This window comes from Callithrix jacchus, chromosome 3 (assembly GCF_049354715.1).
Source record: "Callithrix jacchus isolate 240 chromosome 3, calJac240_pri, whole genome shotgun sequence".
Classification (NCBI taxonomy): Eukaryota; Metazoa; Chordata; class Mammalia; order Primates; family Cebidae; genus Callithrix; species Callithrix jacchus.
This window is the reverse complement of record NC_133504.1, coordinates 31,561,409-31,576,212: the sequence shown is the minus strand read 5'-3', so window position 1 is coordinate 31,576,212 and position 14,804 is coordinate 31,561,409. Positions and strand designations below refer to the sequence as shown.

Genomic DNA, 14,804 nt, shown 5'->3' with positions numbered 1-14,804 from the left:
ACCAGCTCCTGGATTTATTGATTTTTTTTAAAGGATATTTTGCATCTCTATTTCCTTCAGTTCTCCTCTGATCTTAGTTACTTTTGGTCTTCTGCTAGCTTTTGAGTTTTTTTTTATCTTGCTCCCCTAGCTCTTTCAATTTTGATGATAGGGTGTCGATTTTAGATCTTTTCTTTCTTCTCATGTGGGCATTTATTGCTATAAATTTTCCTCTCAACACTGCTTTAAATGTGTCCCAGAGATTCTGGTATGTTGTGCCTTCATTATCATTGGTTTTGAAGAATATCTTTATTTCTGCATTCATTTCATTGTTTATCCAGTCAACATTCAAGAGCCAGTTGTTCAGTTTTCATGAAGTTGTGCAGTTCTGAGTTAGCTTGTGAATTCTGAGTTCTAATTTGACTGCACAGTGGTGTGAGAGACTGTTTGTTATGATTTCCATTCTTTTGCATTTGCTGAGGAGTGATTTACTTCCAATTATGTGGTCAGTTTTAGAGTAGGCATGATGTGGTGCTGAGAGAATGTATATTCCGTGGATTTGGGGTTGGGAGTTCTGTAAATATCTCTTAGGTTTGCTTCTTCCAGGTCTGAGTTCAAGTCCTGAATATTCTTGTTAATTTTCTGTCTCATTGATCTGTCTAATATTGACGGTGGATTGTTAAAGTCTCCCACTATTATTGTGTGGGAGTCTAAGTCTCTTTGTTGGTCATTAAGTACTTGTTTTGTGAATCTTGGTGCTCCTGTATTGGGTGCACATATATTTAGGATTGTTAGCTCTTCTTGTTGCATTGATCCTTTTACCATTATGTAATGTTCTTTTTTGTCTCTTGATCTTTGTTGCTTTAAAGTCTATTTTATCAGAGACTAGGATTGCAACTCTTGCTTTTTTTTTTTTTGATCTCCATTTGCTTGGTAGATCTTCCTCCATCCCTTTATTTTCAGCCTATGTGTATCCTTGCATATGAGAATGGTTTCCTGGATACAGCACACTGATGCATTTTGAATTTGTATCCAATTTGCCAGTCTGTGTCTTTTGATTGGGGCATTTAGCCCATTTATATTTAAGGCTAATATTGTTATGTGTGAATTTGATTCACCATTTTGATGATAGCTGGCTGTTTTGCCCATTCATTGATGCAATTTCTTCATTGTATTGATGCTCTTTACCATTTGGTATGAGCAATTCCTGGAATTGAATATTGGCCTGCCTTTCTAGGTTAGGGAAGTTCTCCTGGATAATATCCTGAAGAGCGTTTTTCCAGCCTGGGTTCTCTCTGTCACATTCAGATACACCAATCAAACGTAGATTATGTCTTTTGAAATAATCCCATATTTCTTCGAGGCTTTGTTCATTTCTTTTTACTCTTTTTTCTCTAATCTTGCCTTCTCATTTTACTTCCTTGAGTTGATTTTCAATCTCTAATATCCTTTCTTCTGCTTGTTCCATTCAGCTATTGAAACTTTTGTAGGTTTCCTGAAGTTCTTATGTTGTGTTTTTCAGCTCCATCAATTCATTTATATTCCTCTCTAAGCTATTTATTCTCCTTAGCATTTCATCAAACCTTTTTTCAAGGTTCTTAGTTTCTTTGCCTTGGGTTAGCACATACTCTTTTAGCTCAGAGAAATTTGTTATTACCCACCTTCTGAAGCCTGTTTCTGTTAATTCGTCAGACTCATTCTCCATCCAGCCTTGTTCCCTTGTGGGTGAGAAATTGTGATTCCTTGGAAGAGGAGAGGCATTCTGGTTTATGGCGTTTTCAATCTTTTTGCACTGGTTTCTTCCCATCTTTGTGGATTTATCTACCTGTGGTCTTTGTGGTAGGCAACTTTCGCATGGGGTCTCTGAGTGGACATCCTTTTTTGTTGCTGATGAAGTTATTTCTTTCTGTTTCTTAGTTTTCCTCCTAACAGGCCCTCCTGCTGGAGGTCCACTCCAGACCCTTCTTGCCAGGGGATCACTTGCAGCAACACTAAGGGTTGCTGCCACTTTCTTCTGTTATCTTTGTCCCAGAAGGATACCTGCCAGATGTCAGCCTGAGCTCCCCTTTATGAGGTATCTGCTAGGTTATATCAGGGTTGGGGAGCTGCTTGAGGACACAGTCTGTCCCTTATAGGAGCTCAAGTGCTGATCTGTGAGCTCTGTTGTTCTGTTCAGAGCTGGTGGGCAGGTACATTTAAGTCTGCTGCAGCAGAACTTATAACGGCCTTTTTTTTCCCAGGTTCTCTGTCTGGGGCAAAGACCAGGAGGTGGAAATAGACTAACAGAAAGAAAGTCAGGTCTGCTTGGCTAAAAAGAGTGAGCCAGGGGAAAGCATGGTGGGAGAAATGTGGTTGCTGAAACTAACTCATATGTTCTTGGCTTTAGAAACCAAGAGTATTTGCTTTCTATATTACCATTTGAGTTTTATCTTAGCATAATAAAGAAACATTTAAGACTTCTGAATATGAAATTTGACATGTTTTATAAGACTAATTTTTTCAAATGAATTTTAAGTAGGACAAGGGTTGGATGGCTATTTTAGCAGTATAGTCAAGACATGTCAGTGGTCTGGAAAGAGAGAATAATGGATTCAGAATCAAGAGAACTTGTTAATGAATTGCATATGAGAAGCAGACAAAAGAGATACTTAGGAATAACATCTGAGAATATACTCAAAAGGATTATAAATAATTCTACTATAAAGATGCATGCACACCTATGTTTAGTGCAGCATTGTCCACAATAGCAAAGACTTGGAACCAACCCAAATGCCCATCAATGATAGACTGGATAAACAAAATGTGGCACCATGGAATACTATGCAACCATAAAAAGGATGAGTTCATGGTCTTTGCAGGGACTTGGATGATACTGGAAACCATCAACCTCAGCAAACTGATACAAGAATAGAAAACCAAACACCTCATGTTCTTCCTCATAAGTGAATATTCAACAACGAGAACACATGGACACAGGGAGGGTAACATCACACATTCTGGCCTATCAGGGGGTAGGGGGCTAGAGGAGGAATAGCAGGGGTTGGGGGGATTAGGGAGGGATGCATTAGGAGAAGTACTTAATGTAGATGACAAGGTGATGGTTGTAGCAAACTACTACCATGGCATGTGTATACCTATGTAACAAACCTGCACAATCTGCACATGTACCCCAGAACTTAAAGTATAAGAAATAAAAAATAATAACATTTGGGTACTTGGTTTGAGCAGCTAGAGGGAATTGGCATCATCTCAATGGGGAAGAATAGGAAGGACAAATTTTGGAAAAGAAATTCAGTTTATGGAAAGGCTAGCTTGAATTTAATGTTCAAATTCCTTAGTATAATGTATAAGGCTTTAAGTTTTTTTAATGTACTATAAAAGGAAATTCCCAACCTATTAAGGAAGGGAAAAAAATGTAACTAACTTTTCTTTTATTCACTGAAATAGATACTTTATGTTTCTACCCAATTAAACAAATATTTATTGAGCATTCACAGTCAGAATCTATGTCAGGCTCTAGGGCTATAGTAATGCATGAAATGAAAATGTATCAGCTCTACAGGAATTTGCAAATGGTTGGGAAGAAAAAGATACAAAAAAATTATGCTATATGTTTATGAGAGTTACATAAGAAAAAGTTTCTTTATGGGATCCAAAAGCCTAGGGAGTTAACCTTGATTTGGAGATTAGGAAAGCCTGCCCAAGGAAAAGTCATTACATTTAGGTGATTTGAAAGATGAACAGGCATTGTCTAAGCTAAGGAGATGGAGGGAGGAGAGTTTCAGTCAGAGGACACAATCTACACCAAAACCCAAAACTGAGAGAATGTAGTATATATTATGAACTATAAAATGTTCCATATGGCTGTATCTTAGAGTGTAAGGAGCAAGAGTGGTGTGAAATATGGTTGCAGAGCAAGAAGTTATGGAGTATGTTGGTAAGAAAATAAAATACTTAAAGCAGAAGAGTGGTGTAAAATAATTTGCATTTTAAAAAGACTACAATGTGTAAAAAGTTAATTTTTCAAAAACTCCTCATCAGGCAGATTTTGTTATTATCCTCATTATGTATGTTAGAAAATCAAAGCTTAGGCTGTTTTAGAAACTTGTCCAAGGCAAAAGTAGTACTCAAACCAGGATTTAAATTCAAGTTTATTTGACTAAAGTCCATGCTTTTCCACTAAGCATTGCTACTTTATAATCTGTTAATTCATCCTGCTGTATCTACACAATAGTGGTCTTAGTTATCAAATATTTTCTACTGTTTGCTTATGCCATTGTGTAAAACATAAAAGCATCCTTCAAGATACTGGAAACAAGAATTTATTTACCAAACTATAAAAACTGTAGTGGGACAGTATTTTGAGGTAGTCAATGTAACATTTATTCTCTTAATTCCTTTTGAACTATATCTATCCACCATTAAACCAAAATGGTGAAAAAATACAAATGCACACACACATGCACACATGCGCACGCACACACACACACACACACACACGAGATAGGGGAAGGAGAGGGAGGAGGGAAGGGATAGAGAGGGGAAGTGGGAGAGGGAGGATGGTGAGGGGGAGGGAAAAATAACAGATTGAGTTTCTGATTTTGGAGGTTTTGCCCCCTCTCTCCTCCTTCACATACACAATAGTTATAAAAGTCCTGGATTTTAGTGCCTAGAATCAGACACTCATTGGGGTTTTAAGGGATTTTTAGAGCTTTATTGTAAAAATCACATCTTAAACATTGGCAGACTCAAGCAAAAGCTTATATTAACCATAGGGAAGGAATAAGGTATAATAATGGAACAGTTTTATTGGATATTCAGGAAAAAGAAAGGAAGAGAGGGATGGTGTGTGTGTGTGTGTGTGTGTGTGTGTGTGTGTGTGTGTGAGAGGGGGAGAGGGAGAGAGAGAGAGAGAGAGAGAGAGAGAGAGAGACAGAGAGAGAGAGAGAGAGAGAGAGAGAAGTGTATTTTGCTAATTTGGCTCATTCCATTGTAGAGGATTGGTAAATAGAAAATCTAATGGGGTAGCCTGGCAGCCTGGAGACTCAGCTGAGTTGCAGTTCAAGTCTAAAGGCTATGTGCTGGTCTTGTCCTTCTTACTCTATGAAAGTTAGTCTTTTGTTCTACTACAGTCTTGAAATGATTGAATGAAGCCCACCTACATTAAGGAGGGTAATCTGCTTTACCCAAAGTCCACCTGTTTCAATGTAAATTTTACTCCTCCCCTCCACTGTGCCTAAAAAAAAAAGAGAGAAACAAATAGCAAGATGGCTGAATAGGAACAGCTCTGGAGTGCAGTTCCCAGTGAGAACCATGCAGAGGGTGAGAGAACACTGCATTTCCAAACAAGTTACTAATGCCCACAGACCAGGAGATTCCCAGGCTGAGTTTCACAAGTTTCCAGCATGGCTGTTTTAGCCGGTTCAGGCCTCCACACAAAACTCACACAAACCTGGGAAGCTGTTTCAACTGGTGCCTGGATCAACTGGGAGACAGAGCTGCCCATTCAACTGAAAAAGGGGGCTGAAACAGGGAGCCAGGTAATCTGGCTCAGCAGGTTCCATCCCCACAGAGACCAGCAATTTAAAATGCTCTGGATTTAGAGTTTCGTGGCAAGCACAGCTGGACCCAGGATGGTCCAGCTTTGTTTGAGGAAGGGTGTCTACCATTATCTAGGCAGTCCACCACTACAGAGGGAGTTCACCATCACTGAGGCAGTCCGCCATTAACGAGGCAGTCCACCATTACCAAGGCACTCTGCCATTACCAAGGCAGTCTGCCGTTACAGAGGCAGACCACCATTACTGAGGCAGACCGCCATTACTGAGGCAGACTGCCATTACCAAGGCAGTTCTAATTATACCTCTATAAGTAAAACCACAAGGAAGTTCATACAGCAGCTAGACAGAGCCCATGGCAGCTCAGCAACACCTCTGCTGGCAGACTGTGACTAGGCTAACTCCTTGCTGGGGAGGACAGCTCTGAAAAAAGGCAGCAGCACATCAGGAACTTATAAATAAAGTCCCACCTTCCCAGGACAGAGAACCTGGGAAAAAAAAGGCAGTTATTAGTTCCATTGCAGCAGACTTAAGTGTACCTGCCCAGCAGCTCTGAACAGAACAATAGAGCTCACAGCTCAGCACTTGAGCTCCTATGAGGGACAGACTGTGTCCTCAAGTAGCTCCCTGACCCCTGTATATCGAGTCACCTATAAAAGAGAGCTCAGGCTGACATCTGCCTAGTATCTTACTGGGATGAAAATAATAGAAGAAGAAACTGGCAGCACCCCTTACTGTTCAACAGCCACTGCAGGTGTTCCCCAGGAAAGCAGGGTCTGGAGTGGACCTCCAGCAGTCCTACAGCAGAGGGGCCTATTAGGAGGAAAACTAAGAAACAGAAAGAAATAACTTTATTAGCAACAAAAAGGATGTCCACTCAGAGACCCCATCTGAAAGTCACCAACCACAAAGACCAAAGGTAGATAAATCTACAAGGATGAGAAGAAACCAGTGCAAAAAGAATGCAAACACCAAAAACCAGAATGCCTCTCCTCCTCCAAGGGATCACAACTTATCACCAGCAATGGAACAAAGCTGTATGGAGAATGAGTCTGATGAATTGACAGAAAAAGGCTTCAGAAGGTGGGTAATAACAAACTTCTCTGAGCTAAAAGAACATGTTCTAACCCAGTGCAAAGAAACTAAGAACCTTGAAAAAAGGTTTGACAAAATGCTAATGAGATAAACAGATTAGAGAATATAAATGACTTAACTGAGCTGAAAAACAACACAAGAACGTTGCAAAGCATACACAAGTTTCAATAGCTGAATCGACCAAGCAGAAGAAAAGATATCAGAGATTGAAAATCAACTCAATAAAGTAAAATGAGAAGGCAAGGTCAGAGAAAAGGGTAAAAAGAAATTAACAAAGACTCCAAGAAATATGGGATTATGTGAAAAGACCTAATCTGCATTTGATAGGTGTACCTGGATGTGATGGAGAGAATGAATCCAAGCTGGAAAACACTCATCAGGATATTATCCAGGAGAACTTCCCCAACCTAGCAAGCCAGGTCAATATTCAAGTCCAGGAAATACAGAGACCACCACAAAGATATTCCTCAAGAAGAGCAACCCCAAAGCACATAATATCAGTTTCATCAGGGTTGAAATGAAGGAAAAAATGAAGGGTAGCCAGAGAGAAAGGTCAAGTTGCCCACACAGGGAAGCTGATCAGACTCACAGCAGATCTCTCGGCAGAAACCCTAAAACCCAGAAGACAGTGGGGGCCAATATTTAACATCCTTAAAAGAACTTTCAACCTAAAATTTCATATCCAGTCAATCTAAGCTTCACAAGCAAAGGAGAAATAAAATTCTTTATGAATAAGCAATTGCTGAGAGATTTTGTCACCACCAGGCCTGCCTTACAAGAGCTCCTGATAGAAGCACTAAACATAGAAAGGAACAAACAGTACCAGCCACTCCAAAAACATATCAAATGGTAAAAAGCATCAACACAATGAAGAAACTGTGTCAACTAATGGGCAAAACAACCAACTAGCATCAAAATGGCAGGATCAAATTCACGCATACCAATATTATCCTTAAATGTAAATGGAGTAAAAGACACAGACTGGCAAATTAAATAAAATGTCAAAACCCACTGGTGTGCTGTATCCAGGAAACTCATCTCACTTGCAAGGACACACACAGACTCAAAATAATGGGATGGAGGAAGATTTATCAAGTAAATGGAGACCAAAAAAAAAAGTAGGAGTTGCAACTATTATCTCTGATAAAATAGACTTTAAAGCAACAAAGATTAAAAGAGACAAAGAAGGGCATCACATAATGGTAAAAAAAAAACAATGCAACAAGAAGAGCTAACAATCCTACATATATACGCACCCAATACAGGAGCACCCAGATACGTAAAGCAAGTACTTAATAACCAATGAAGAGACTTAGACTCCCACACAATAACAGTGGGAGACTTTAATAATCCACTGTCAATATTAGACAGATCAATGAGACAGAAAATTAACAAGGACTTGAACTCAGATCTGGAACAAGGAAACCTAATAGACAAATACAGAACTCTCCACCACAAATCCACAGCATATACATTCTTCTCATCACCACATCACACCTACTCTAAAACTGACCACATAATTGGAAGAAAATCAGTCCTCAGCAAATGCAAAAGAACAGAAATCATAATAAACAGTCTCTCAGACCACAATGCAATCAAATTAGAACTCAGGAAGAAACTAACTCAAAACAACACAACTTCATGGACACTGAACAACTAGCTCTTGAATGTTGACTGGATAAACGATTAAATGAATGCAGAAATAAAGATGTTCTTCAAAACCAATGAGAATGGCCAGACATGGTGGCTCATGCCTGTAATCCAAGCACTTTGGAGGCCAAGGCGGGCAGATCACCTGAGGTCGGGAGTTCAAGACCAGCCTGACCAACACGGTGAAACCTCATCTTTGTAAAAAAAAGTTTTTAATTAAATTAAATTTTAGATGTGTGTGTGTGTGTGTGTGTGTAAATTATTTTACAAAACCAATGAGAATGAAGACACAACATACCAGAATCTCTGGGACACACTTAAAGCAGTGTCTAGAGGAAAATATATAGCAATAAATGCACACATGAGAAGCAAGGAAAGATCTAAAATTGACACCCTATCATCAAAATTGAAAGAGCTAGAGGAATAAAATAAAGAAAACTCAAAAGCTAGCAGAAGACAATAAATAACTAAGATCAGAGAAGAACTGAAGGAGACAGAGACACAAAAAGCCCTTCAAAAAATCAATAAATCCAGGAGCTGGTTTTTTGAAAAGAGCAACAAAATAGACCACTAGCCAGATTATAAAAAAGAAAAGAGAGAAGAATCAAATAGATGCAATAAAAAACAATAAACAGGATATCACCACCGATTCCACAGAAATACAAACTACCATCAGATATTACTAAAAACAACTTTATGTACACAACCCAGTAAACCTGGAAGAAATGGATGAATACCTGGACACTTGCACCCTCCCAAGTCTAAACCAGGAAGAAGTCAAAACCCTGAATAGACCAATAACAAAGGCTGAAGTTGAGGCAGAAGTTAATAGCCTGCCAACCAGGAAAAGACCAGGTACAGATGGGTTCACAGCTGAATTCTGCCAGACATACAAAGAGGAGCTGGTACCATTCCTTCTGAAACTATTCCAAACAATCCAAAAAGAGGGAATCCTTCCCAAATCCTTTTATGAGACCAACATCATCCTGATACCACAACCTGGCAGAGACTCAACAAAAAAGAAAACTTCAGGCCAATATCCATGATGAACATAGATGTAAAATTCTTCATTAAAACACTGGCAAACCAATTGTCACAGCACATCAAAAACCTTATCCACCATGATCAAGTAGGCTTCTTCCCAGGAAGCATGGCTGGTTCAACATAGGCAAGTCTATAAACGTAATCCACCACATAAAGAGAACCAAAGACAAAAACCACATGATTATCTCAATAGATGCAGAGCAGGCCTCTGACAAAATTCAACAGTGCTTTATGCTAAAAACTCTCAATAAACTAGGCATAGATGGATCATATCTCAAAATAATAAAAACTATTTATGACAAACCTACAGCAAGTATCATACTAAACAGGCAAAATGGAAGCATTCCCTTTGAAATCTGGCACTAGACAAAGATGTTCTCTCTCACCACTCCTACTCAATATGGTATTGGAACTTCTAACCAGGGCAATCAGGCAAGAAAAAGAAACAAAGCTTATTCAATTAGGAAAGGAGGAAGTCAAATTGTCTCTATTTCAGACAACATGATTCTATATTTAGAAGACCCCATGTCTCAGCCCTAAAGCTCCTTAATCTGATGAGGAACTTCAGCAAAGTCTCAGGCTACAAAATCAATGTGCAGAAATTACAAGCATTCTTATACACCAATAACAGACAAACACGGAGCCAAATCAAAACTAACTGCCATTCACAATTGCTACAAAGAGAATAAAATACCTAGGAACACAACTAACAAAGGATGTAAAGGACTTCTTCAAGGAGAACTACAAACCATTGCTCAAGAAATAAGATAGGACACAATCAGTTGTAAAAACATTCCATGCTCATGATTAGGAAGAATCAATATTGCGAAAATGGCCATACTGCCCAAAGTAATTTATATATTCAATGCTATCCCCCATCAAGCTACCTATGACCATCTTCACAGAATTGGAAAAAACCACCTTAAACTTTGTACAGAGCCAAAAGAGCGCCTGCATAGTGAAGACAATTATAAGCAAAAAGAAAAAAGCTGGAGGTATCATGCTACCTGGCTTCAAACTATACACAAGGCTACAGTAATCAAAAGAGCATGGTATTTGTACCAAAACAGATACAGACCAATGGAACAGAACAGAGGACTCAGAGGTAACATCACACATCTACATCCATCTGATGTTTGACAAACCTGACAAAAAGAAGCAATGGGGAAAGGATTCCCTGTTTAATAAATGGTGTTGGGAAAAGCTATGTGCAGAAAGCAAAACCTGGACCCCTTCCTGACACTTTACACTAAAATTAACCCAGATGGATTAAAGATTTAAACATAAGGCCTAAAACCATAAAAACTCTAGAAGAAAACCTAGGCAAAACTATTCAGGATATAGGCATAGGCAAGAACTTCATAACTAAAACACAAAAAGCAATGTCAACAAAAGCCAAAATAGACAAATGGTATCTAATTAAACTCCAGAGCTTCTGCACAGCAAAAGAAATAATCATTAGAGCGAACTGGCAACCAACAGAATTGGAAAAAATTTTTGCAATCTAACTATCTGACTAAAGGCTAATATCCAGAATCTGCAAAGAACTAAAAGAGATCTTCAAGAAAAACAAATCCATCCTAAAGTGGGCAAAGGATATGAACAGACACTTACAAAAGAAGACATTTATGAGGCTAAAAAACATATAAAAAAATACTCATCATCACTGGTCATTAGAGAAATGTAACTCAAATCTACATTGAGATACCATTACACACCAGTTAGAATGGTGATCATTAAACAATCTGGAGACAACAGATGCTGGAGAGGACGTGGAGAAATAGGAACACTTTTACACTGTTGGTGGGAGTGTAAATTAGTTCAACCACTGTGGAAGATAGTGTGGCAATTCCTCAAAGACCTAGAAATAGAAATTCCATTTAACCCAGCAATCCCATTACTGGGTATATGCCCAGAGGATTGTAAGTCATTCTATTATAAAGACACATGCACACATATATTCATTGTGGCATTGTTTACAATAGTCAAGCCTTGGAACCAACCCAACTATCCACTGATGAGAGACTAGACAGGGAAAATGTGGCACATATACACCATGGAATACTATGCAGCCACAAAGAAATGTTGAGATTGCATCATTTATAGGGACATGAATTAATCTGGAAATCCTCATTCTCAGCAAGCTGACACAAGAACAGAAAAACAAACACCACATGTTCTCACTCATAAGCGGGTGTTGAACAATGAGAACACATGGACACTCGGAGGGGAGCATCACACACTGGAATCTGTTGCGGGGGAATAGGGGAGGGACAGCAGGGGTAGGGAAGTTGGGGAAGGATAACAGGGAGAAATGCCAGATATAGGTGAAGGGGTGAAGGAGGCAGCAAACCACATTGCCATGTATGTACATACGCAACAATCCTGCATGTTCTGTACATGTACCCCAGAACCTAAAGTACATTATATAGATATAATTTATATAATATATATACCATATATATATCATATATTATGATATATACCATATATATATGATATATATATATATAAAGAGAAACAAGCAAACAAAAAATAAAGAAACCTTCACAGAAACATCCACAAAAATATTTGATCTGGGCACCATGTCCCAGCCAAGTTGACACATCTAGCCATCACAGAAGAATTTTGTGAACAGTACAGATTTGCCTGACTTTCAATCTGGGCTCTAGGGAACAACACCCTCTCTTGAGAGTAGATATAACTGTGAAGTAATATCAAGAAGTAAAAGAAACAAAAAAGCTGAGACTGATCTAAAAATGGAAAGTAACTGAGTTACAAGTGTAGAATTTTTTTTTGTTCTACTATCATGTTTAAATACAGATCTACAGAAAAGTTAATGTCAATTATAAGGAAAATATGTGTTTACACATCTGATTTACATTTGTAATTCTAAAATTGCTACTTCACTGTAGTGTCTGGGCATCACTCTACTAGTACCCAGTCCCTCTATTACAATTGTTTGGATGTGATTTTTTTCCTTCAATATTTGAGAAACAAGCTTGATTATGTTTATATTTCCAAGCATCGTTGATAGATAGGTGCTAAATAAAAGTATGTGGCATGAAGTCACATCAAACGTCAAAAATTCTCAGAGTTAATGTCATTTCATCAAAGTAAAATGCAACAAACTGATAGTTCACCATTTTGAACATGGTTAAAAGTAGAACAAATATTAGAAATTGACACATAAGAGCAGTCAAATCAAAAAACCTGTTTTTCACTTACAAAAATTGTTTTGGATGAGTAATGTTTTCCTTCAGAATTTAGACATGTACCTCCACAAAAGAATCCATTTTTTTAAATCACAATTTTAGTTTTTGCTTTTTGAAACAGCCAGGCAAAGGGAAAATAATATGAGCCTTTCATATTGTGTGAGTCACATTTTACTGTAAGTACTGAACATATTTTGTCAGTGAAAAATGACATTAAATGTGTCATCCTTTGTTCAGTAGCAATGACCCAGTTACATCTAACCATCTTTTTGTTAAAATCTTTGTGCCTAATGAAATATGCAAGAGGCTTTTCTGATTCAGAAATCCTGGAATCCTGAAACTGCATCTTATGACAGGCATCAGGAAGCTGGTAATGGTTGAGGCTGTGAAAAGAATGTCAAAAGTAATGCTGAAGGTGTCAAGAGACAATGCAGAGCCAAGTACTGAGAATTTTCTCTGCAGTGACACTTCCAGGCTTATTTGGCTTCATCAGAATGTAATTTCTTCAAGGCCTTGTAAACTTAAATAGGAGCATTAAATATTTAATTTTACAATTACAACATCAAATTCTCTTGCCATTTCAGCATTCTGATGTTTCTGTACAGTCAAAAAACCTAATTTCTTTTAGTATAAACAGTTAAAATAGTATTCAATTATTTTTAAACTAAAATGATTCAAATGCAGTGAACATTTTCTTTGAGAAAATGTCTTAATTCTTATGTAGTGTGTTACTATATCCATTCCTTTGATTTACTGACTTTAAATCCTTTTTTATCCTATGTAAACACTTTATTCTTAATGCTGTATAAAAGATTGATACCTAAGAAGTAATTTCATTGTTAGTAATTAACAAAAAGGAAAACTATGTATAAAAACTTATTATATTCTGCCACTTAGTAATGATGAGAGCTAATGTTTATTGAGCAGTCAGTATGTCCCCAACTGTGGTGAGAACTTTATTATTTTATTTACTGTTTACAAAACACGATGGTATAGGCACTATTGAAACTTGCATTTGAAAAACTAAAATAAGGCTTATGAAGGATAAGTTGCCCAGAGTCACGTGGCGGAACCTGGGCTTGAACTTTGTTATCTTCAGTGCAAACTCGCTACTATAAACAGTTTTGCTAGGGCATAAACTGACAGGAAACAGGCATGCCTGCCCATCTTCCTCAATTGATTACATAAGAAAGATTTTGAAGTTTCCTATTTTAAAATAACTGAAATTGTTCTACATGAGTAATCAACATAGGTTCCATCCTAACTGCCAATTGTCAATTTACTGATGGTAAGACGAGATAATATTTGTTTGTTTTCTTTGAAATACTTGCTAGAAATTTGAAACATGTCTGTGATTTCTTTGCTCTTACTAACCAATGTTGAGCCAAAGTTCTCTACTTAAAAAAAAAAACCTCTCCAACCATTCCTGAATTTTATTTAGAGTACTACATCTCTACAACCATAAAAACTAGTGAAAAATAATTTCTAAGGTAGCCAAAGAAGTAAAAAATCTAACTAAGCTAAACAATTTGATAAAAATTTTCAGAATGATATACTCCACAGTAATACCTTCTGAGCAGTATACAATTAAACTCAAATTTTACTAACAATGACCATTAATAGGCTCAGCTCTAATAATATGAAAGAAAAACTGTATTCAAAAAATACATAAAACTGCAAATAACCTACTCTATTAATTTATTCTATTCCATTTGATATTCTTATATTTCTACTTTTGAAGACTGTAAGTAACATGATATTCCATCCCCCACTTATCTTTGTTAAAAAGTGAAAATAAAAAAGAATAAATTTTATTTCAGCTGGGCAAGGTGACTCACGCCTGCAATGCCAGGAAGCTGAGGCAGGTGAAACACCTGAGGTCAGGAGTTTGAGACCAGACTGGCCAACATGATGAAACCCTGTGTCTACTGAATATACAAAAATTAGCCAGGCGTGATGTCGGTGCCCATAGTCCTTTTGAACCTGGGAGTCAGAGGTTGCAGTGAACTGAGATAGTGCCATTGCACTCCAGCCTGGATGACAGGAACAAAACTAAGTCTCAATAAATAAACAAATTTTATTTCATAATACACAAACCAAACTAAGGCTTTTTACTATTTTCTCTTTTTTCATTGAATGGGCCAGAGTTATTCCATTAAAACACAAATTAAAAGAAGCTTCAGTTTCTAAAAGTTTTAATTGCTTTGTTACATCAGACATCAAACTAAGAATTAAAAAGATAAAAGAGAAAAAGTTTCTATTG

The 14,804-nt window shown here is 37.5% G+C and overlaps 1 protein-coding gene across 9 annotated transcripts in view; it reads right to left on the bottom strand.

Moving 5' to 3' along the window:
* Positions 1-14,804, bottom strand: part of MARCHF1 (membrane associated ring-CH-type finger 1) — a 933,735-nt gene that overhangs the window by 733,459 nt on the left and 185,472 nt on the right. The gene's annotated exons all lie outside the window — the stretch shown is intronic.